We start from the raw sequence: 23,768 nt of genomic DNA, 5'->3' as shown, positions 1-23,768 counted from the left end.
ATTCCAGCAGATTCTTCACCACATCAGGATCTTGCTATTTACCTGGACAACTCACAGCTCTCTCCTTGGAGTAACAATAGACTCTCCAGTCTTTCTCGCTCAAGTAGATTCCTTCTCTACAATATCAGACGAATCCGCTCTTATCTGTCAACCCAGGCCACCCAGATACTGGTTCATTTACATTACATTTACAGCATTTATCAGACGCCCTTATCCAGAGCGACTTACAATCAGTAGTTACAGGGACAGTCTACCTGGAGCAACTTAGGGTTAAGTGTCTTGCTCAGGGACACAATGGCAGTAAGTGGGATTCGAACCCGGGTCTTCTGGTTCATAGGCGAGTGTGTTATCCACTAGGCTACTACCACCCTGGTTCAGTACTTAGTAATCTCAAGACTGGATTACTGCAACTCCCTTCTACCTCTATTTTCCATCCGCCCTCCAAACTAATACAAAATGCAGCAGCACGACTGATCTTCAACCTCCCCAAATTCTCCCACACCGCCCCTCTGCTACGCTCCCTCCACTGGCTCCCAGTAGCTGCACGCATCAGGTTCAAAATACTGATGCTGGCCTACCATGCCAAACATGGAGTAGCACCATCCTACCTCATAGCCTTTAATTACACCTCGCACTGCACCTCGTATACTCCGAGCCTCCAGTACTGCTGGAGGTCCCCCCATCGCTGAAGGTAAAAGGAAGACACTCATCTAGACTCTTCTCTGTCTTGCCCCCTCGGTGGTGGAATAAACTTTCCCTTGAGGTCAGAACAGCTCAGTCACTGAGCATTTTCAAACGGCAGCTCAAGACCTTACTCATTAGAGAATATTTATATTAACTTGTAAACTTCTTATTGTCTAACTTATGTACAGAATCTACAACAAGAGGGAATAAAAAGATTGTATTCCTAGTTGGGGTCCTAATGAACTAGAACTGATCACTTCATCGATGGTAACTTGAAAGCATGTTGTAAGTCGCTCTGGATAAGGCCATCTGCCAAATGCCTTAAATGTAAAAATGTAAATGTAGACACTGACACTAATATTCATGGCAGGCGAGGCATGTCATGGATCCTAAGTGCTGGTTGAACATTGAGCATGTTGAAGGGAATGTAGGATGTGAGACTGGACTGGCCAAACCTAAGAGGAATTTTACTAATAGTAGCAATGATCATAGCTCATAAATACCCTGCATATACATTTTTTTCGCATCAGAATCCACACAACATACTTATCTTCTTTATTACTGTAGTAATTCAATGAAAAAAAGGTATGGGACCTAGAGATTTATAAGAAATATATATAAGAAATAAGCCATTTTATTATAATAGTACTGTTATAGTGTTGTACACTGATCACAACCTTTGCTTGCCTTTGGTGTAAGGGGATTCTTTCTTTATGTTATTGGCAAGTGGCCCGATTCAGACAGAGTAATCGATACATTCTACTCAGTGTCTGGCTGTCAAATAAAAAAACAGAATAATCTCATCAGATCGCTCAGTTTGTTTCTTGCTGACAGTATAACACATTACAACAAACTCTGTTCCACAGAGCTGATATTTTCATTTCATGATCACTTGCATCCTCCTATTGTCTTTTTTTTTTGTTAAGCCAGACAGGCAACAAAAAACGACAACATTGTTTTACTTCAACCTGCTCCGGTGAAAAATGATGCAAAAGAAGGAGGAAGAATGTTTCAGTGTGACATTATGCAGTCAAAAATTACAATTATGTCTTTCCACAAACTTTGAAAATAAGAATTCTGCCACGGCGTGCAGGGACGTTTATATAACAGACCAACTGCAATTTGAATACATTAGAACATCAAACTCCTAAGTGGGGAGACAGGCCTTTATTGTCCTTTACTGAGACAAAGCTGACTGAAGGCAATTTAGCCTTTCAGACGTCTCTTTTCTTTTTTCCCCTTTTTATACAAAAATAGAGCCAGGCACACAAACAAATACATTTGCACCCACACTTCTGTCCCGTTCATGAAAGACTTACAAAGACTTTCAGGTATTCTTACATATCTGTTCACATATGGCGCTTTGGTTTATGGCAGACACTGATGTGATTGCTGCAGTTTTTAAAGCAACATGTTAATCTCGGTTTGGCAAGGGAGACTGTGCAAAGGCAACCATCTGGAAGAAAAATGACCTCTGGTGCAGGGCACTTTCATGGCCGTACATGCTGCACTCTCAAGAAAATAAATAACACTGTCTGAGTGTGCATTCTGAACCCTTTCACTCTCATGAAGGAGCGGTGATTTCTTTCACACCGCCCCAGACCCAAAAGGTGTCTTACAAAGAGGGCTACCTGGTTAACTTGATGCTTTTAGCAAATATCTCCAGGTGGTTTCAAGCAGGAAGCAAAACTCCATACAAAGATGTACAAGATACAATGTGGCCATTTCTATTTTATATGTGAACATACAATCACATTTTATGCCTTACATGTGGACTGATTAATGAACGTTCATGACAAATAAATATAAAGTGAAACATTAGTCAATAAATATAGGAAATGTATAAATAACATGTTATTTAATAGTTTATGGACTATTTCAAAAACTTTTATGACAATTTTTTTGCATCAAATTAAGATCACAAGTGAATTAAATAAGCATACTGTTACATTACAGAATATAGCATATATATTTGATTAATTGTAACATAATTCTTATGACATTTATGTTCTTGTATGGAGTCTGATTATCCATTCAGAGCTGTGGAGACAGGTGCAGGTTCTTAATTCGTGGAATTATCATTTTCTCTTCAAAGATGAATATTTTCCATAATTTCAGAGTGGAAGGTTTTTATTTTTCTCTTGTGCAATGTGCATATCAGTCCCATCCATCCCAAATTTCTTCAGCTACCACGCCCTTGATTCCCTCTGTTGTCATGGTAACTGCTGTTATGTCACCAGTGCATTGTTTTGCCCTTGCTGCTACATTCTGTACTTTGTATATGAGAGTTTTCTGCTTCATTAACTCAAAGCTCAATTACCCGCTGCTTCCCTTTTTTAATCAGCTGCCGCCTTTTCTCTTCTCTCCTTCTTTCTACACCTTCTGTTATTATAAATGCATCTGGAATGATGAATCCTCTCCTAGCCCTGCATCAGAGACAGCTCGAGGTCAGAATTGCTCGCTCAAATCTTATTGGTTGACATGGGAGAGTGGATCTTGCCACTGTAGAAGGCAATCTTCCGAACTCTCATCTGGGAAGATGAAGTGCTTATTATAAGTGCTTTCCTGGCCATTTTGCAAAGATTCAAGTAGAAGGGGTCAATGTTGTGGTTTACATAACTGCTTTCTTCTCACCTTTCAAATCTGATGCAGTCTGAGGAGTGGGCCTGAGGTTTTTTGTGAGTAATGCTTACTGTATCCAGAAAGTGGGCTCAGCAGAATGGCAATCAGTCTGAACCCCTGCTCATCAACCTTCACATGCGCAGACCAGGTCATAATGAGTTCCTGTCCCTTCTTTAAGCAACGTGCTGTATTCAAGCATAAAGAAAGCAATATAAGATGTAGCCTAGACAAATAATTAAAAGGGCCCTTTTGTTGTATACACCGCATCATGTTTGAATATGACTGACAAGATTGCACTTGTAATGGTGCAGCAAAAACAAATGCCAATATGCAATCCTTTTTTTTCTCTAGACAGCAATAATGTTGAAACAATTATACTTATTTGCGAACGTAGATAAATATATGTCTATGCATCACAACTACTTGTCATTCTCATGAATCAGTACTATATACTCTGGCCCCTCTTTGTCATGGAGTAAATTCTGGCAGGTTTTCAGGGCTTCAGTGCTGCTGATAAACAGCTTAGTTGAGCACATTTTGGGCATCATCACGTGAAAACAGGATGCTGTGGCTGACAGCAAATGATTGTGGTTATGATCACCTGATGGGAAGCTGTTCTTGACTATTTGCCACTTATAGATGAATCACCTGCGGATCATTCCCTTACAAATCTACAGGGGTTTAAAGTGAAAATATTCACATGAAGATGTTGTAGCTGCTGTAAACTAAGCAATTTGACTAAAATGGCTAAAAATGGCATGAAGTTGTTTTCTTTTCTACCTCTCTAAGTCATTATATTTTTAACACCTAGTGTAAAACCCCTTGAATAATGCACCTACCAGCCAGTCAGAAGCAAGCACTTAGCCAGACCATGCAATGAATTATTTCATTTCATTATACCACAAAAAACAGAGTACAAAGCAGTAGAAAAAAAGCAACATGAGAAAAATCCACCATTTTGCTGTGAGGCACTACATTAATATTTAATAAAATAGTTCAATCGGCTACAAAATCGGTTTAAGTGACAGGGTGGAGAATGCCTTTAATTGCCTTCCTTCGAGAGGCCGCTCAATCAGTCAATTATCCACTTCCCACAAGCACCTCCTCAGAGGAGCGCTCTTCCTATCTCCCCAGCTCGCCTCTCTCCCATACTTCTCCTCTCCCCTTTGTTGTCATGTTCGCCCGAGATAAGAGCCAAAAGAGAGCGAGAATCTGCCATGCTGAGAGACGGCAAACCCGACTTAAACTCCTTGGCAAGTGTGAAGCGCCGTGGTCTTGCTGCATTAAGGAGCGCCTGATCACAAAAGCCCAAACTCCACTTTCCACTGATTATACTGGCGTCGTGCTGCTGTAACGGCGCTCCATGCACACCAGCGGCTGTAAGAAATTGCCTCCTCCAGACACAGGGGCACAAGTGGCCTCAAAAGCTACACTGAAAGTTGTGAAGGTGGCATTTGAGGTGGCAAGTCTCTTATTTGCAGGTGCTTGAAGCGGCATGTCGGAAGTAGGGGTTTGTTTTTCCCCGTGTTGCCGTACCAGTGGCAGGCCTGACGCAGCAATAACCCGGCCGGCGAGGCATTTTACTCTGATGCTGGCACCCCTCTTGTCATGACACAGACACAAAAACGCAGCACACACCGCTCCGGCACAGAACCGGATAACCTGAGTTACGGGACAAATGCGTTCCTCGGCCCAAAAAAGTAGCTGCGACACTTCCCGGTGAATTCAGCTCGACTTCCAGATGGGTTCGAAGCCTCACTGTGACGCACTTCTTCACGTGCTGTAGTTGCGACGATCCCACACTTCAGCAGTCCCGAGCATTTTACATGCGGCTCGGCCAGCTGAGGATTTACGGTCGGCTGTATATTCTTGCCTGCACATTAAACGCAGCGGTGCAGCATCTGTGCAATATGGCAAACAGCTGGTCCAGTCTATTGTCTTTATTGACACACTGCCACTTTACTTTTCTGTAGAGGCTTTTAGAGCCACAGATTCTACTCACTCACTCACTCAGTCACTCTATGTATTTACATTTACAGCATTTAGGAGACACTTTTATCACAAATGATGCTTTTCCATTATAGAAATCCCTCATTTCGTTCAATAACCACCATCTGTGAATACCATTAATAACCCATTTACATTTAAAAATAAATATGTCAAATATACGTATTTAAAATATCTGTGGTGAGCTGAAGTCATAATTGTATGACATAATAATAATAATAATAATAATAATGTGTATTAACCTAATATAGCTGAAAAATTAATGATTGTGTGCTAGGTAAGGGCGTCAGATGCTTGCCGACAAAAAAAAAAAAGTGAAGTGATTGTCACATGTGATACACAGCAGCACAGCACACAGTGCACACAGTGAAATTTGTCCTCTGCATTTAACCCATCACCCTGAGTGAGCAGTGGGCAGCCATGACCGGCGCCCGGGGAGCAGTGTGTGGGGACGGTGCTTTGCTCAGTGGCACCTCAGTGGCACCTTGGCGGATCGGGATTCGAACCGGCAACCTTCTGTTTACTTCCTTAACCGCTTCCTTAACCGCTAGGCCACCACTGCCCCTTAAAGGAAGGGCTCGTCCGGGATTTGAACCCGGGACCTCTCGCACCCGAAGCGAGAATCATACCCCTAGACCAACGAGCCACGTAGGGGGGGGGACAATGAGGGGGGGGGGGGCATCTGCTCTCCATGAATATAGTAAAACAAACACATAACCAGCACATCATTTTCTGACTCCAAAGTTTACTTATAGAAGCATGGTCCACACCATCATATTGTTGGACTAGACTTTACCTGGGACAGGCTTATGTCCATATTTACATCTTTAGCCATGTGGAGAGGCTGTATGTTTTATTTACTCCCTTTGGAACTGGCTGTGGCGGTGAGGGGGGACAGAGGCACCACCTGAATCCTCACATTTTGAAGAGCTACTTCTTGCCGCTGATCCTATCATTATTGTTCTGCACTCCAGCCTGTGTAATCTAAACACCATCCTTCCCAGAGGACCTGGGAAATGATTTTATATAAACATGTTCTCACAAAGACACACACACTTTTAAAGAGTGAGAGAGTGCTCAAAACTGAAATACCATTTTAGTGATATGGATGGTAGGGGCTTAATGATGAGAAAATTATATGCAAATTATTTAAATCTATGCCATTTTTTATAATAAATTGACCAGTTCTGCATGGTAACCTATGGATCATAAAGGCATAAACAATTTATACTAGTGGTTTTCAACCTGCGAAGTGTTCAAAATGTATTGACTAGACCATGATATGATTGGTATTTTTTTGCTTGATGCACAAAATAGCCAAAATTTATATTGAAATTTGTCCTCCTTGTCATAATCCGGTCTGGCGGGGGCCACTCCGGGTCCGGAGTTCAGACCGGAGTGTCATGTTCATCCTGTGTAATGTTTCCTGATAGTTTTCGCCTGTGTAGGATTGTATAAAGCTGCCCTGTTTGTGTCTGTTTTCCATCAGGTCATTGTTATTTTCATGTTTCCTTTGTGCTGTCTACCATGTATTTAACCCCTGTTTCGTGACATTGTGCGTATGCGTCCTTCTTCCTTGCCATGTCCAGCCATTGTGACTCTCCCAGAATACTACCAGATTAAGATCCTTTTCCATTTTGAAGTGAAGTTTATGAAGTGTCCCATTATACCTGTAGCCCCACCTCACATGGGTGTGGGCTCTGTCCACACAAATCACAGGGATACATTTCCATTTTATATATATATTTCAAAACATACTTATCTTGATGAAGGTTGCCGAAGTCTGTCCCAGATATCTTTTGACATAAGGCAGGTGGAAGCCCTTGACATTGCTGCTTTGGCCTGTGGGAGAAAACTTAAGTACCTGGATAAAAACACAGGGTGAAAAAGAGAGCCCAGACCAGGAATCAGGTCCAAATCTCATTGTCACAAGGCACTGTGCCACCAAGCTCCCCATCCAATTTAATTAAAGCCTTGAAACCTCAGGACCAAGATCACTGCAGCATAGACAGCCCCTCTGTAATGTTCAGAAGCAGCATTTTGGTCATGCTACATAAAAGAAAGGCATGGGATTGGAGTTTGGGGTCATCATTAAAGTATGAAGTACACTCATTTATCAGCTGATGTTCATATTGTGCAGTGCAATAATTTTGTCACAATCCGTACATTTCCCAGTGCTCTGGACCGGGTTTTCATGTTTGCCTTGTCTTGTGCTCCTTGATTGCCCTGATTGTTTCCATGTGTTATGATTTAGTATAAATGTATTCTTGCTGTGTCCCGTCCTTGTTTGGTCATTTGTCTTTTAATATGTTCTATGTGTAGATGTGTCCAATTTTTATTAAAACCCCTTCTGTTTGTGAGTCGTGCGTTCCCACCCGTGTTCCTGAGAGATTTTTGGTGTGTTGTAATTGTTAAAGACCTTAATAATCAATACATTAAACCCCTGGAGACCTAGTAACATTATTGATATGTGCCTTAGATGGCACCTGTGGGAACTGTGACCAATGGATAAACATTCAGCGATTCTGTGATAGAACAAGTGACTAGATGAATCCAATTATAGTGTTCAGAAAAGCACAAAAACTGAATTTTTATTCAAATGTTCTTTTAATTGTGTCTTTTTTTATGTATTTTGCCCCAAATTCACTAGAACTATCTATGGTCAATGGTCTTTAATTCTGAATCTCAAATACAAATTCAGGACTTGTTTTCAGTTCTTTGAGGATAAAAAAATCAGAAGTACTGAACATTGAAGAACCCTGTGATATGTATTTAACTGCCAGGACTGCTTTGGGTTCTTCATTACCTAATCGCCACAAGCCAATTCATCTGGTACAACTAGTTCAATACACATTGTTTCAATCACAGCAGATCCAACCAGACCATTGGGCATAAGATTTGGGGCAGTGGTGGCCTTGCAGGTAAGAAAGTAGACCCATAATCAGAAGGTTGCTGGTTCGAATCCCAAACCGCCAAGATGCCACTTAGCAAGGTACCATCCCCACACACTGCTTCCCACACACTGAGCCTGTCATGGCTGCCCACAGAAAGAACAGTCAGCACCTGTCAGCATTTAGTCACAACAAATACATCCCTACAACTTACACATTTGTATACCCACACACTGCTTCACTGTAACGGAACATATATGATGCAAATAGGTGCCATGCTGCTAACTAACCAGCTAATGACATGTCCTAACTCAAGCTGTGACATGTCCTACAAGTTTTGTGAAGGTTAATATACCTGTCAGATGGGAGCACTCCAAACTCCGAGCATGAATGAAGAATAGCCTGAATTGCTCAGTCAAGCAATGGCACCTCAGTTACCATAATGCTCTGCCGCTAAGCTTCACGTGCCTCGGGCTATGCAAAAAATGACTTCTCATTTATGTGTGCAGTGCCGAAGCTTGCAGTTAGGCTCCAGAGGAATCCTGGTGGCTTCGAGTTGCAGCATCACATCAAGACATCTCATGGCAATAGCTATTATTGCACATCATCACATTTCAAAGGCTCCTCTTCTCTTTTTCATCCCTAACCAGCTGTTCTTAGACAGTGTGGGCAAATTAATTATGCAGAATGTCACAATCTGACGCCTCAGAGATTTCACTCGTGAGGCATGCGCGTCACAGCCAAGCAGGACAACTTGTTATTATTCTAAAACCGGAGAGCAAAACGACTTTCACGGCTGGCCACGGTTTTAAGTTGCTGGTTAATTACGGCATTAAGTAATTGCTTGGCTTCAGATTGATTTTTACCTGCATTTTCAGGTCTCCGTCAGATGGCTTAATTAAAGTGGCAAAGTGACAGGCTAAAACAGGCCTGCCAGCAAGTAGAGCACGGAGCTGTTCAGCCCAGCGCCGAAAACATGAAACGCACAGTTGTGAAGCTATTACCGTGACTCTGTTTAGGCAACTGTAGCGAGCCATTAGCCTTTCACTGTGGTTAATACGCAGTCACTCCGCAGCTCTCTGGCGTTCCGCAGTGACAAATAAACCACCGACGCTTAATTACATTTGTCACATCACAATGAGAGCCTTCGCTGCAGTTAAATTACAGATTTGGAGAGCAATGCAAATGGTAGTGAGATCATTATTCCAGTGTAATTTACTGCCGCTCTGATTATGCTTGAGAACGTTGGATATTTTCATTTTCTTTTTTTATACCCTCGGTTCCGTCGAGATTCATGGTTTTCTCTTTTAAATGGGTAGTGTGAACTCTCCAGGGGAACCGCTGGAGTGCAGAAGGTCTGAAATGACCCCTTCATTGAGTCCTCAGAGATTTTGTGGAGTTGTCTTCCTCCTGGGTGGGCAATGCTGGTTGTTTGGAGTGAAAGTACAGAGAACAACAAAAAATATGACGCTTCTGTGCTGCTTCTCAGCTCGAGATGTAAAAGCTGGCCAGTTAATTCACAGCCCAGGAGAGCGTCAAGGCTCGAGGGGGGGAACTGTCATCCTCCACAGAAGGGAGTCTGGCATATTGAGCATTAATATTTTACATGCTATGACTGGGCCTCTGCTATCCGGCCTGTATGTTTTTTTTATTATTATTTGATTTTCTTGGGCTTAATAATCTCTGTGGACACACAGGGAGGGTTGCATTAGCAAAAATACTTTTATGCACTCATATGCATGGGTCCTTTTGCACACACACAATAAACTTGTTTTTATATGTTTTTCAGAACCTTGCTGTTACAAAAATCAACTCATGAATAAAATTTGCATTTTGAAATGAACTGATGTGGTCAATGAACTTATGTGGTCATTAAGATATAAAGATACACTCACAGTAAGACACACGGAAATAAGGGCAAGCAGTGGATGAGCACAGGATTTGTTTCTGGGCTAGTGGGCTGAACGCTTATGAGTGGCAAATTCCTAGAGGACCAGCATAGTAATGAAATCAATGAACCTTTAAAGTATTTATCAACTCTGTGGAAGTTTCCCAGCTGGGAGAACAAGCTTGGCTGGTCACCGTTTTTTTTTTTTTTTTTTTTTTTCCCTGCAACTGGGTCTATTTTTCTCCTCAGGTTCTCATGATGACATTTATGACTTTGCAGTTCTTATAATAGGCTCTCCCTCCCTCGAGTACACCTGCATTAACTTTCTGCTAGGTCGTTTAAAAATATCTTTGTGTGCGAGTATGTCGCCTGCATTTTGCACGTTACTTTGGCCAAACAGCTTGGGATTCCAGGGAACCAGCGAAGGAACCGGTTCGTGCCATTGCAGTGACACTAAGTTTTCCCTTTAAAATAATAAGAATATTATAAAAGGATCTGTGTGCCAAATGAGAAGACGTTGTTCCTACTTTTTTTTAAGAGTGAGGAACCTTTCAGTAGAAGGTAGAAGTGGTCTAAGGTGTCTCTTCCTAGACTCTGGATGCCAGAAAGTCCCTCAGATGGTGCGCTGAATGCCATTAGAGCTCAGTGTATGCTGATTTGAGCACGGCCATCCTCTACTCTCTGTACCCACAACCCCCCTCCTCTTCCTGTTCGCCTCCAATAATCTCACAGAGAGCGAAGCGGCCGTATGTGAGCATGAGAGATAAGCCTTTTTTCCAATCCATGCCATCCTGTCCCATCAGCCAGGTAAGACCCGTACATAGCCAGACTGTTGCAAAATAAATAAACTCTTGCATAAGGAAATAGATTGAATTTGCTTTCAAGAATGAGATTTTTTTTCTCTTCCTCTCGTTTCTCTTTTCATCCTTCTCCATCTCTCACTGAGACAGTCCAGCTCAAAAGAAAAACTTTTAATCCACCGTCCATTCCAACACGTTGTGACAATAGAAACTTCCACAATCCATGCCCATGCTCTGTCTGTGTATCCGTATGTGGCATTAGAGGAATTAACTTGGAAGACACTGAAATGCGCTGAATGACTAAAGACGGGCTACTGGTATGCTTGACAGGGAATGATCACCCATTAATCACGGCCCAAAGAAGATTCTCTGCGCTGCAATGTTGCAGCTAATCCCACAAACACAATGTTAACTGGCGTCTATTCTCAACTGCTGTGGCCTAATCCACCAACTAATTTCTAATCCACTTAATCCACCAACTAATTTCAGAGATTTATGGTTTCAAGAACGGGACCTAAACCCAAAATGGCTGTGCTAAAGAAAGCTGGAGTGAGTGCAAGAGTGGACATGATGACTAGAGCGACACATGACTAGATCTCAAGTTCCTTTCAAAACTAATAAGAGCATCAACAGCTTTAACTGAGCTGATATATAGATACACATTATTTATCTATGTTGACATATAATAATATTTCACTGATAAAAATTTTTTTTTTTGAACCACCAAAGAAATTGCAATGACTGTTTGAATTGAGAAAAATAGGAGGCCAGTTTATAGGATTTTCTACCCCTCACGGATCTGTGGATCTGTCATGGATCTGTGTGGCTTGGCTGGAAAACAGGACTTCACGTAAACAGGCGTTATATTTATACAGATCAAGGTACAGTAACATGCATACAAATATAATGACCCGGCAGGGACTACACAAATTGGGACTCCATTAATACATGTAATGTCAAGAATTAGGAAGACAGCATAGACCCCAAGAAAATCTGGACTGACACACGGAGCCGGAATACCCAACGTCAGAGCCGTGACAGTGACATATTGTACTCTCTTCACATGCTGGTACTTCTTTCTGTGAGTTTGCAGGAACAATCAAATTGAATATTCAGTTTCTGTATTGAAATGGAAAATTATGAACAACATTTCCACCTATCTTTAATAAGAGGGTGGGAGGAGCTTAAGAGGGTTTCAACAGACCCTTTGTTTCTCTATGGTCACTGGGAACTTCAGATGCGGGAATATCAGACCATCTTACAGGACAAACATACAGATCTAAACAACTCTGGCTGATCTTAATACAAATCACCTGCCTTAGGGGCATGCCATTTCCCACTGGCGGGACTCTCCAGCGGCATTCGGCAGCGCCTTGCTCGAACAGCTGCTGAAGGACTCTCATCTCATCCGTATCTTCCTGCCGTGTTGACGGCAGGAAGGTCAGAGAGAGAGAGAGAGAGAGACTATCTAGCTTTGCAGCTCAGCAATTGTAGCATCTCCTGCACCGACTGTCACTGGGCAGCTGTGGTGTCATCATTGGTGTTTTATCAATACAATAAATCCTAACGCCATAAAATGTGACAACTGGGGATTGCCGCTAATGCTGTCATCATTTGAACGGAGGCATAAATCCCGAACATAGCCCGCTCAACAACACCGTCAAACAGATATAAAGATAACCTCGAGAAAATGGGCATTGCAGGGTTCCTTTGTAACATCTGCTATGGATGTTGCATTTGCAGTTTATACGTGCCAATAAATAAATCAGAAGCCATGGCTGGTGCTTTTGTGTAAATAGTGGGCCAGTCATTGGAGCTCTTCTGCTTGTTTGGCCCCTTTCTACTCTTCGTCCTCCTCTCCTCCAAGGCGTAACACGCTGACGCAGGCTGAGAGGTGATTACAGAGCCGAAGGATGCTCAGGCCTGCGGACGGCCAACCACTAGATGGCAGTGTTATCTAGCAGGACCCCGCTGCTGTGTTTTTTCTTCTCCTCCTCCTCCTCCTCTTCCTCCTCCTTTTTTCATATAAAACAAAGTAATTGCCTGCGGCACAGTTCAGAAGCTGCAGCTTCAACTGACGCAGATCTGCCTGGGCCAGTCAATCATTATTCATCACAGGAGCGCTGCAAGTTCTGGGGCAGGGCATTAAACGCAGCCTAATGGCGCCTGCGCGCGTGTCAGGTGAAGGCGCCAAAGCTCGCCCCACGCTTCATCATTCCCAGCTTGTGAAATGTTGGGCGCGTGAATTCGCGGGGGATCGGGCTTTTCAGATCACCAGCCTGCGGATCTCCTCCCCTTCTCTTTTTATTTTTTCCCCCCTCTCCCTGTTCTCTTTTTGATTAACGTGCCACGATAGCTGCCGACGATGAAAGTGCAATGCGCTGCTGACGTATGAGACTCCCCTTCTCTGCCACTTTCGCTCTCTCTCACCCCACTGCCATGCAGGCAGGCACACACATTCACGCGTTGATAGTATGAGGCAGCCGGGCCAATTAGTACATATATTACCATTTGTTTGCTCCGTGATGAGTGAGCCATCTACATCTGTGACAGCCATGTGCTAGTGGCAGTAGGGCAGCGAGAAACAGACAAAGAGAGAGAGAACAAGACATGCCTGTTTTACACCACTCTTTCAGCTACCCCATTTACTATCTATCTATCTATCTATCTATCTATCTATCTATCTATCTATCTATCTATCTATCTATCTATCTATCTATCTATCTATCTATCTATCTATCTACTAGAAACCGAAAAACACAATGCGCTTTCACAGTAAATAAAAGTTAACAACTGAGTAATTGCTGAGTAATACTGACTAATTCATGTTTTGATGCCGCCATTTGTGATTGTCTCAAAACAAAGCTCAGAGATGACTGTCTGAGTTCCAATTTGAGTCACTGTGCCAGCGTAAGTCTTGAAGGCTTTAATGGTCTTGAAGGGCCATTAAAAAAAAAAAAAGAAGAGACCACATGGCAACCAGAAACATTAGAATGGCTAAGAAATGGTACAACTTGTTGCCACCTCAGGGCATGCAAGTGAGCAGAGACGGGATTTCAGAGGTGCCTGGAATTAAATCACCGATAATCTGTCTGCATGTTTGGTTTGGTAGTGGACATTTTGTAGTGATGATTATATTCCTTCACATTCCACATCTGAAGTTGGTACATTAATGCCTTGCAGCCGATTCCTCCTTCTTTGCCAACGTGATTCATCTCTCGCTTTCTCCTAATCTATGAACTATATCGCAATTGTACTTGACACCTTGTGACATTTGGGTCAGAAAATACAAATGTTTTATATCATGCAAATAACCCTGTGAAGATACAGGAATTCGTTAATCTGCTTCATTTTGTTGTCCAGTATCTCACTGTTTCAGAGACAGCGGGAAATTGAAAAAAGACATAAATATGGTTTAATGTGATGTTTAATTTCGTTCAGCCTCCAATTTATTGCCAGTAACTTTTTAAAGAGCCACATGGCCCATTACTGAGGCTTGGTGCTTCAAACTGGACCTCTTGTTCCAAGTGCACTGTGCGGCGCACCCTTTGACGCAAGGGTAAGCCTTAGTGACCTAAACCCTTCCCAGACAGAAGCTGCCACCTCTGGCATCACACCGTGTGCATTCACCAGAAGACCGATCAACCTGCCATGGGAGAAAAGCCCAGTGGCATTCACACAGCACAGTGATATATTTAGCTCATAGCCCCCGATCACTGCAGACTGTGGGTGTATTTAATAAATAGTGCATGAATGGCCTATGCACTGAGTCACATGTGTACACACAAACACTGGGCCAGAAATAGCCACACGCACACACACACACACACACACACACACACTGAGCTGGGCGACTAAACACGCTCATTAGCTAAGACAATGGGGGCTGATTGGAGGCTTTTCAGCTTGGACTTCTACCAGCACATGACTCACCCACCCAGCGACTGACGCCTCACACGAGAAACAGTGCAACTGCAACAGCCTGTTAGACTTAAACAGCAGTGGGCTGGGGCAGCGTTCCCATAGCATCAACAGTGTTGTGAAACATGTTGAGTACATTTACTGGGAACGCACAACATTTTCCAGAAAGCGGTTACAGCGCAAACAAACTGCATCGGCAATCTATAAGAAAGATAAAAAAAAAAAGAAATTCAGTTAATTACAAAAGTAGGTTGCATATAATCATCAATAATCACAAGTTCAAAATGGTATTATTTGTTAGAACAGATATTTTTGTCATCTTTTGTCAACTTTTGATGATCTTGAACACTGGTGTCTTTGGCTTTGAAAGCATGCAAACTGTTCAGTTTGCATGCACCTCAGTTATACTAATGCACCTTATGAATCAAATCATAAGCAAACATTAATGCAACATTACATTGCGTTAACGTAATGTATTATAAGACAATGGTATAAAACAAGGCAACTGTTATCACTGTGACCAGCTCATTAATGTTTGCTGATTAATCACAAGCATTGACAGCACTGTGTGCAAATTTGTTGTTCATCAAAAAAAAAAATGATTTATTTATTATACTGTGTTCCTCTATACTTTAATCCATTTAGATGTAAATTAGCTATTTATGGAGGAAAATGATTTTAAGGTGTGTGAACTGCTATTTGAAATTACACAATGGGGTTTTCTATCAGTTAGATGACAGTAAGCTGTGAGCTTTATTAAAAATCCATCGTCAAACTGTGTAGAAGTGAATAATGGCAAAGGAGAACTATTCAGCACAATATGTAGTTGATTGAGTTTTAGGTAAAAATACAAAAAAACCCAAACAAAAGGTTTTTCATTATTTTGAAAGAAAATATATTGTTAATATAATATACGCTATATGTAAGATATATTAGCCCTGCCCTGTGTGAGTTCTCACCCTGCACCCAGTGTCCCAGGATGCAACCCTTTGTAGGACTAAGTGGTACTGGAAAGCTGATGAGCGAGAGGGTCCTGCACTGATGCTGAATAAGCACCATGGACAGCACATCTTCACTATTCATTATACCAGAGTCAGTTCTACTGGCACTTTCCTTTCTTTTGGAGAGGACATTAGACCCACATAGCAATGGAAGAATTGTGTCTTATCTGGGTATGCTTACTTTTCAGTAAAAATAGCTCAAGATTGATTTAAGGAACTTTGCAACCTGACAAATTCTCTAGATTTTTGTCCAATCAAGCATCTATGGGTCACAGAAATCCACAAAGGGAGCGCCTCACAACCTAAAGGACTTAAAAGATCTGCTACTGACAGCTTGGTGCTTTCTTTACATCAGTCCTTCTCATCTCAGTGACAGCTGTCAATCAAGAGGGATGAAAGGTGATGGTATTGGCACTTGAGTTCAAAATGTATCCTGAATTGTTTGCGCCATGGCATCCTAAAGGAAGCTCTGTGGAAATCTTACAAAATCACTGGCACTGGCATTCTGATGAGGAACACTAAGAGACTGTGCTGTAAATCCACTCTAGCTGGTGCCAGAATTGTACTAGAATGTACTAAATTACAGATCGGCCCTTCCTGTATGCAGAGCAAGGGGCAAAGAGAAAAGACCAAAGAGTCTTGATCAGAGTCTACCTACGACCATAGTCACCTGCATGATGAATGCCTGACCGGGGAGGCTCTTCTGCCTTACCCACCATACCACATAACAATAGACTCTCAAACAAAAAGCAGAGTGGCACAATTGTGCTGGTAGGGATTTCAGAAAATAACGCTTTTAACACGTCAATAACAGTGACGTGACAAAATGTGCTCCATTCACTCTGCCTCTCTTACAATAACACTGAATAGTGTGGTAATGACAGCAGGACATGTAGCATCCACTGGCTTCCACTGCTGCAGTTGAATGGAGCCATTTTAATTTCCAACCACGTTTCCTCCTAGTTTGCCTGCAGTTCAAGCCTGCCATTTGCGTTGAATCGGCACAAGCCGGCCGTTTGCGTTGAATCAGTTATACTTGTTTCTGGGTCAAGTGAAGACGGAAGTAGGTGACTTGTGTGACATAAAAGGATTCCTGCCCTCAGCACAGTGCTCTGCCACTGAGTCTGTAAACACTGGTGGATCTTGCTGTTTATCTGTATACATGTTTGTAGGATAAAAGCGAGACACATCCACAGTTGGGTTCACCGTGTGGTAACATATAATGTTGGCGTCAGATTGGCAGAGAGATACACTGCAGCACTGTTATAGAGCACCTGTCGCAGGATGTTCACCAGATAAGCAGAGGAACATGCAACCGTTTGGCTCCAGTCTTTCTCAGGCTCTACTGAGATGTGTACCCGTGACCTGCTTCTCCATCACAAACCTGCACGGAAGACAGGGAGAATGCCATTTGATGCCACCAGGTATGGCTCAGGACTCAGGTGGCAATCACCTCTCAATGGTCAGTAGCTCTCCAGTGATGTTGTCACCTCCCGGAGACCATTTTTGGCTGTCTATCCAACATCTGTGCCTCCTACTGGAGTCTAAGAAGCCACCTTCCGGTTCATCAGTCCCTATCATGTTCTTCATTGGATCAACCCCGTCACTTCACTTCCTTCCATCTCTTTGAAACCAACCTGTCTTCCACGTCGGATTCACAGCACCCGGCATGACAACCTCCTTGTTCACCCTTTTTCACCCTGCGCAATGAACAGTGTGAGCATATTTGTGATACCTTCATTTTCTCTGCAGTGCTCCCATTTTTTGGTTAATTACAAGAATTACGAGTGATGATCCATGAACATCTTTATCCCCAAATGAAGCACTGGCACATTTTTTTGTGCCTACATGACCTGCAAGAGAAAGACCCCAAAAAACACAAATTTTCTCTTTTAAACAGCAATGTGTCACTGGCAGAGACTCTCTCAGTTCACGTGCCACAAGTACACTATTTCCAGGACTTAAGGGCTGTGCATAAAAAAGACATCTCTCACAATGGTAAACAGAACCCTGTTCGTCCCTAAGAACCGATATTGTTCATCTTCTGAATACATTTACAGTGGACTTCTGTATAGTGTAGGGTGTGTGTGTGTGTGTGTGTGTGTATGTATATATATATATATATATATAGTCAGAGGGCTGAATGTTCAGCTTCACGTAATGGCAAATGTTTTTTAAACTCAATTCTGTATTTATAAAACTTATAATCTGTGATCATTTACAACACATCAAGGAAATTGATAAGAGGTGATCTCAGAAAGCTAATTGGTTGTCAGATTTACAGCAAACATGGCTTAAGTAGCGTTATACAGCAGTGTGCGGTAGGCATCATAAGAGATACACTGATGTTTTATGTTAGGGTAATAACACTGTCGACAAGGCCAGAGCAGATAAATAATTCCTCTCTAGGTGCAAAAATGGTCTTTGTAAACTCACATCTGCGGATGCTTTACATCACCTGGGCGAGAGTGGAAAAGCCTCACACCAGATATTGCTGTTTTCTTTTTGCTGGATGTGTGTGCTTCTTGCAAAAAAAAAATATTGACAGAGAGTAAATTTGCACACTCACTATACAAGTAGGAAAAGAGAAATTCAAATTTATTTCCCCCACAGCCTTCATCATATAATTGGCTTCCCCATGCATAAGGCGAACATTTTATGCAGTGCTCAGTGACATCCAATTATCCCCAATGGGAGCATTTTATATGGCCAGTCCACTTTTTGACCCTACAAACAGTCAGTTAATTAAGCAATAGTGCTTGAGAAAGGGTTGCTGAAGCTTGTAGCATTTAGATAGAAATATGAAGCTAAATCCAAAGTTTTTTTTGGAATCATGCCTGCAACCACAGCAACTGCAACTGGTGCTGATATTAAATCATATTGCATGGGTTTGGAAATGTTGCCGTAGTAAAACACGGTAATCTGTGTGTGGCTAATAAAAAGGAAAGATATTTCAATAGGTTTAGCAAGACACCCCTCAGCCAATTACAATTTAGAAATTTATATTATATTATATTATAGTATCTTGTTCCAACTTCAGATTCACCTGTAGGGGTAATGGAGATTCTCATCCTTCCAGGCACTGCAGTACATGGAGTTGGAACTGACTGAGTGGACCTGAGGACCTGGTGGGGAACCAGTGGTCTAAACAAAGAGTCTGTAGACAACCAGCAAATTGTGAATAACCTTCTTGTCCTCTGATTCTCAAAAATGACCACCCAAAATCCTCAAATTGGAATATGATAATACCTATATGCATTTTCACTATTCCTCAGTGATTTCTGTTGAAATAAAAAGCCACTAAATGTCCTAAAACCAGTGGGGTCTCTCAAGGTGACCCACAGAAAGGAATACTGCTAATAGCTCCTTACCAAATGTATGCAGTTTTTTGCATTCACTCCTACCCCTCCCTTTCAATTCGGACATGCCTCCCAAGATAATATTTTTTTCTACAAAGACATTATTTATTTTGGCTTTTAAATGTGACCTGGTATTCAGCGGGAAGGCTCTGAGCTATTTCAATTAACACTCAAAAATAACAAGGTTAATCGAGGCTGCACCTGCGCTCCACATGATGGGACGTGTTTTCGTGGCCTTTTTATCACATCGCTGGGCGTCACTGAGGTTAAATGAGAGACATCAGCCAAAAAAATTGAGTGAGAGGGGGTTACATTTTGAATTGAAGTCTGGTCGCTCCTGACTCAGTTCCATGACGGAAACCAGACTTGTCATGGCACATTTTCAAATGTGATTTAACAGTAAACGTCATTTATACCTTGATGTCCATGAACTATGGTGTTGTGCAACCTAATCTTATTTATTCTCGTCAATGAAATGGAGCAGCGTTCTGTTTTAATATGTGCCTTGATATTGCTGCAGAAATGGCAACTTTATGTTGTGTTGCTAAGAGAGTTTTGATTTTGATGTTGGGTACGTGTGATGCTTTAAAATGTTACAATTGCACGTTCCTCAAGTCCTGCAAAGCATAGCAGAGATACTTCAGCCTCCATGAATCTGTTCTGCTCACAGCTCACACGATTCGATGCATCAGCCATTGCTTGTGGTTTATTCATGTGCAAAAGTTTGCATTCCCTTATGCCTGTCCTAAGCCACAAACTTTTGCAAACTTTTTAATAATTTTTTTACTGTGGACAAGAATTCGTTGATTTGATAAATTTCTACTACAGCACTCGAAGCATTCTGCACCGAGAAGAGCACGCCATCCTTTTTTACTTTATTAGGAACAGAATATGGGGCAGACCAGATTGAACTTCACACTAAAGAGCCTTTTAACACCTATAAAGGAGTTTTCAAAACAGATTTGACAACATTAAAGCCTGCTTTGTAACGCGTTTTTCTAGTGTAAATGGTGGCTTGAATGCCAGCAACACAATCGAAATGGGTCTGAACGTAGTGACACTTACATTAAAGGTGTCAAACAGGCTGGTTAGACTCCAAGACTGAAGTGTTGTGCTTTATTACCGACTTCACTTGCTGTCAGAAATGACTAAGAGAAAAAAAAAGCATCTTGAACAATGAAACGTTGCGGCCGCGCGGAATTACATCATTTCTGGCCACGCTGAGTGCCTCCCTGTTTTCATCCCCCGCTGGATTTGCGCCCGCTGTCGTTACACCTTCCTCTTTCTCCCACCCTGGTTCTCTCCCCCTTTCCTTTACCAGCTCCCCTGCTGGGCGCTCACATGCATGACCACCACGGGCGGAGCGAAGTGGCGCTAGAGGAAAGCCAAGCATGCTGCTGCCAACCTCGCGGCAGGGGGCAATCACTTTACCTGTCAGCTCATTTGTTTGCCGCCTTTCATTGGCTGGCATTGGGGAAGGGACGGGGAGGCATGCAGGGAAACTCAGCACAGAGCAGATCGTGCACTACCCCCCCTTCTCCCCAACATTCTACGTTTTTTCTTGTTTCATTTTAGCATTTTGGCAGCTTTGTTTCCCACATGTGAATGACGCCTGACAGATAGAGCTGTGTAGGAGTTGGAAGGCAGAAAGCGAAAAGCGAGGGATTTGCATTACAGTGTGACGGTGAAGAGGAGATGAATTATTCATTTCAACTGCCAATAAAGACGCTCTTAATACCCATGCAGAAAGGGGGCACGCGGCAAAAGATGAGGAAATGAGACGCTCGCTGAATGGGGTCTGTTAATTCCGCACCTCTTGGGATGCATCGAAATGTCACAAAGTGATTTAGTCGGGTTTGGTCGTCAAACCAAATGGCAGCGTTGAAATAATCCAATGGATGACAAAAAAAAAAGACAACAAAAAAACCATTTGAACTGTGTTCAGCCTGCAAATCCAGCCTCAAATGAAAAAGATGAGGATGCAACTGGCGAAACAACATGGTCTGTACCCTTCTCATCGACCTTTCCTCCATGTTTGTTTTGCTTCACTTGGGACTTTTTGTGCTGAGGAAGCATCATGGGCAGACCGAATGTGACTCTGCCTCTTACTCACTGACGATTGATTGGAGCACGTTTTGGCAGATGGGTAGTGAGGGCTTGTCTCTCTCTTTTAGACCCTGCACCCTTCTTTCTTTATCATGGTCTTGACAGATAAAGCACTCTGTCCCCTCCCAAGGGGACAATGCATCCCTCAACTCTAACGCCTTTATCCTGCATCTGTCACACTGGCCTCCATTAGGGTGCTGATGCTGAAGTTCTCCTTTGTTTCCTCTCCCCTTCAGGACCAATCAGGCCAGGCACAAACGCCCTCGCCACAGCACAACATGAACACGCGGTACGGGTGGGAATTTATGGGGTCTAAATTTTTGATGACCTTCACTGATCCCTCACTGGCGGAGAATTTGATCTCAGCACAGATTATGGCTCGATGAGGCAATGTCTTCCGCCTGACAGCACTGGAGCTTAAACCTGTTGCACTGCATTTGCATCACTGATATACAACAGGTAATGATCTAAGAGATTTCTGTGTGAAACCAACTGTATTTTCATTTAGGAAAAAAAAAAAAAAAACCTATGTCAGCAACAGCATGTCAAAAAAATGTCTAGAGCCAGTAGCCCAAAATGACGAGTAATAAAGTGCTGTGGTAGGCACTGATTGTCTGATACTAATTTCCCTCTCTGGTGATTGTGCGGGCGTTGTTGTGACAGCAGGAAGCCTTATTTTCCATCATTTGCTACACTTCCACTAACTTCAATTCCCAGGCACTCCCCTGTACTTTAATATCAGCCCATTGTTTCACAAGAGCATGGTGAGCTGAGGGTGAATGAAACACCAGATTTTTTTTCTTGTGAAACATACACAAATGTATGTTCTATTCTGGATTAAGCACGTAGAATGGAATTAAATAGCACATAATGCCCCTGGAGAATACCAGAACCATTTCCATTCCTGCATATATATATTCCTGCATATATATATATATATACATACTCAATGCATCTGTGTTTAATATGCACAGATAGAACAACAAGTCATTTACTTGTCTCAGTCTACTGCGCACACACTATTTTCTATGCTCGCCCTCAGGGTTTCTATATTATGAAGTGAAAACTTTAGAAAGTAAAATCACTCAACAGGCTACTTTTTAAAAAAGTTTGGACAGTGCCTATCAAACTGGTCATTAATTAGAATGTTTTGGGCCATTTTCGCAAGGTTGCTGTGTGCTCAGCCTGAGGTGAATTATTAAGGTGTTCCAAATTAATTTTGGCTATTTATTCTCATTCAGTTCATTGTCTTCAAAACTCACGCAGTTAACACAAAGGAAATCAGTGGTAGCTAGTTTGAGTAATTAAAAATATATACATGTGGAGCATGTGGTATCATGTCATTATTGCGTTTTTCTGATTGAATTGCTCGCAAACATGTCTCTGATGACTGGCTCAAGCTGAAATCGGCTCAGCAGAATCTGATGACCGCATACTACCAACGGACAAAAGAGCATGACAAAAATGTATGTTCATTACTTATTACGCTTAACTGGAACATCAGTCCATTTATTGGAGTGGGTCTTCTGCTGCATTCAATTAAACAAACATGAACAATTTTTGAAGTAGAATAAGTTCTTGGTGGGAGTGCATCAGATTTGATGTGGCTGTTTACTTGGCAAAAGGCGGATTTCAGGCCTTTTTTTCTGCAGGGAACACTGTGACCTCCAGTGGCGATTGTATCATTCAGCCCAGCATCCTCCACATTAGTGCGCCTGCTATTGCCCCCGCACACCAAGCTTTGTGTGTATGTGTGTGTGTCTGTGGAGATCGCTCCACAGGCGTCTCTGTTTGATGCCGATTCAGACGCCCCCTCCCTCAGCAGATATGGCTGTCTTAAAAAAAATATATTTTTGATACTAGTCGGCTGAATGCATGTACACACACGGATGAAGGCTGCACGAGTGACCAAGGGTTCCACAGACAGGCAGGGTGAGGAAACTATCAAGACATACCCTACACACACATTGGATAAAAAAAAGTGTACACAAACCTGTAGAAATGTCACGTTTTTGTCATGTAAAGATATAAATCCACAAAAAACATAAATCAAAACCTCTCTCACCTTGAATGTGACTTAGAAACTGTACAATCCAATTGGACAAACAAACTAACTTGGGTTAATCAGAGTCTACAAACAATTAGTTTACGCCACCATTGTGTTTTCATTTTGCAGGTTGTAGGTTACATTAAAGGTGGGGATTTGTTGTTTTGAGGGGATCACAAAAAACAGGCATTTTAAAAGGGGGGTGTTAAAGAAAAAAAAAATCCTTTAATATAAGTTGCAATGCACAGGGGTCAATGGGCTCACACAGCGGTGCTCAAACACATGATTAAGGAGTCCTAATCAATCCAGACTAACGTTGATTGATCAGTCATCAGGACTCATTAAAAGCCAGGCTCCACCACCGATGGGGAGAGCTGTTCCAGGTGTGTGCCATACAGGATCATAAGTAGTCACGGGGGGTTACCGGGGCCGTTCGTCTGCC

At 42.3% G+C, this 23,768-nt stretch overlaps 1 non-coding gene across 1 annotated transcript; it reads right to left on the bottom strand.

Annotated features, from left to right (window-relative positions):
• Positions 1-5,887: 5,887 nt before the first annotated feature.
• Positions 5,888-5,959, bottom strand: trnap-cgg (transfer RNA proline (anticodon CGG)). The gene has a single exon. It is a non-coding gene; the product is annotated as a tRNA-Pro (tRNA).
• Positions 5,960-23,768: the final 17,809 nt, after the last annotated feature.

Source organism: Denticeps clupeoides, chromosome 5, assembly GCF_900700375.1.
Source record: "Denticeps clupeoides chromosome 5, fDenClu1.1, whole genome shotgun sequence".
NCBI lineage: Eukaryota > Metazoa > Chordata > Actinopteri > Clupeiformes > Denticipitidae > Denticeps > Denticeps clupeoides.
This window is presented reverse-complemented; position numbering and strand designations above follow the sequence as displayed.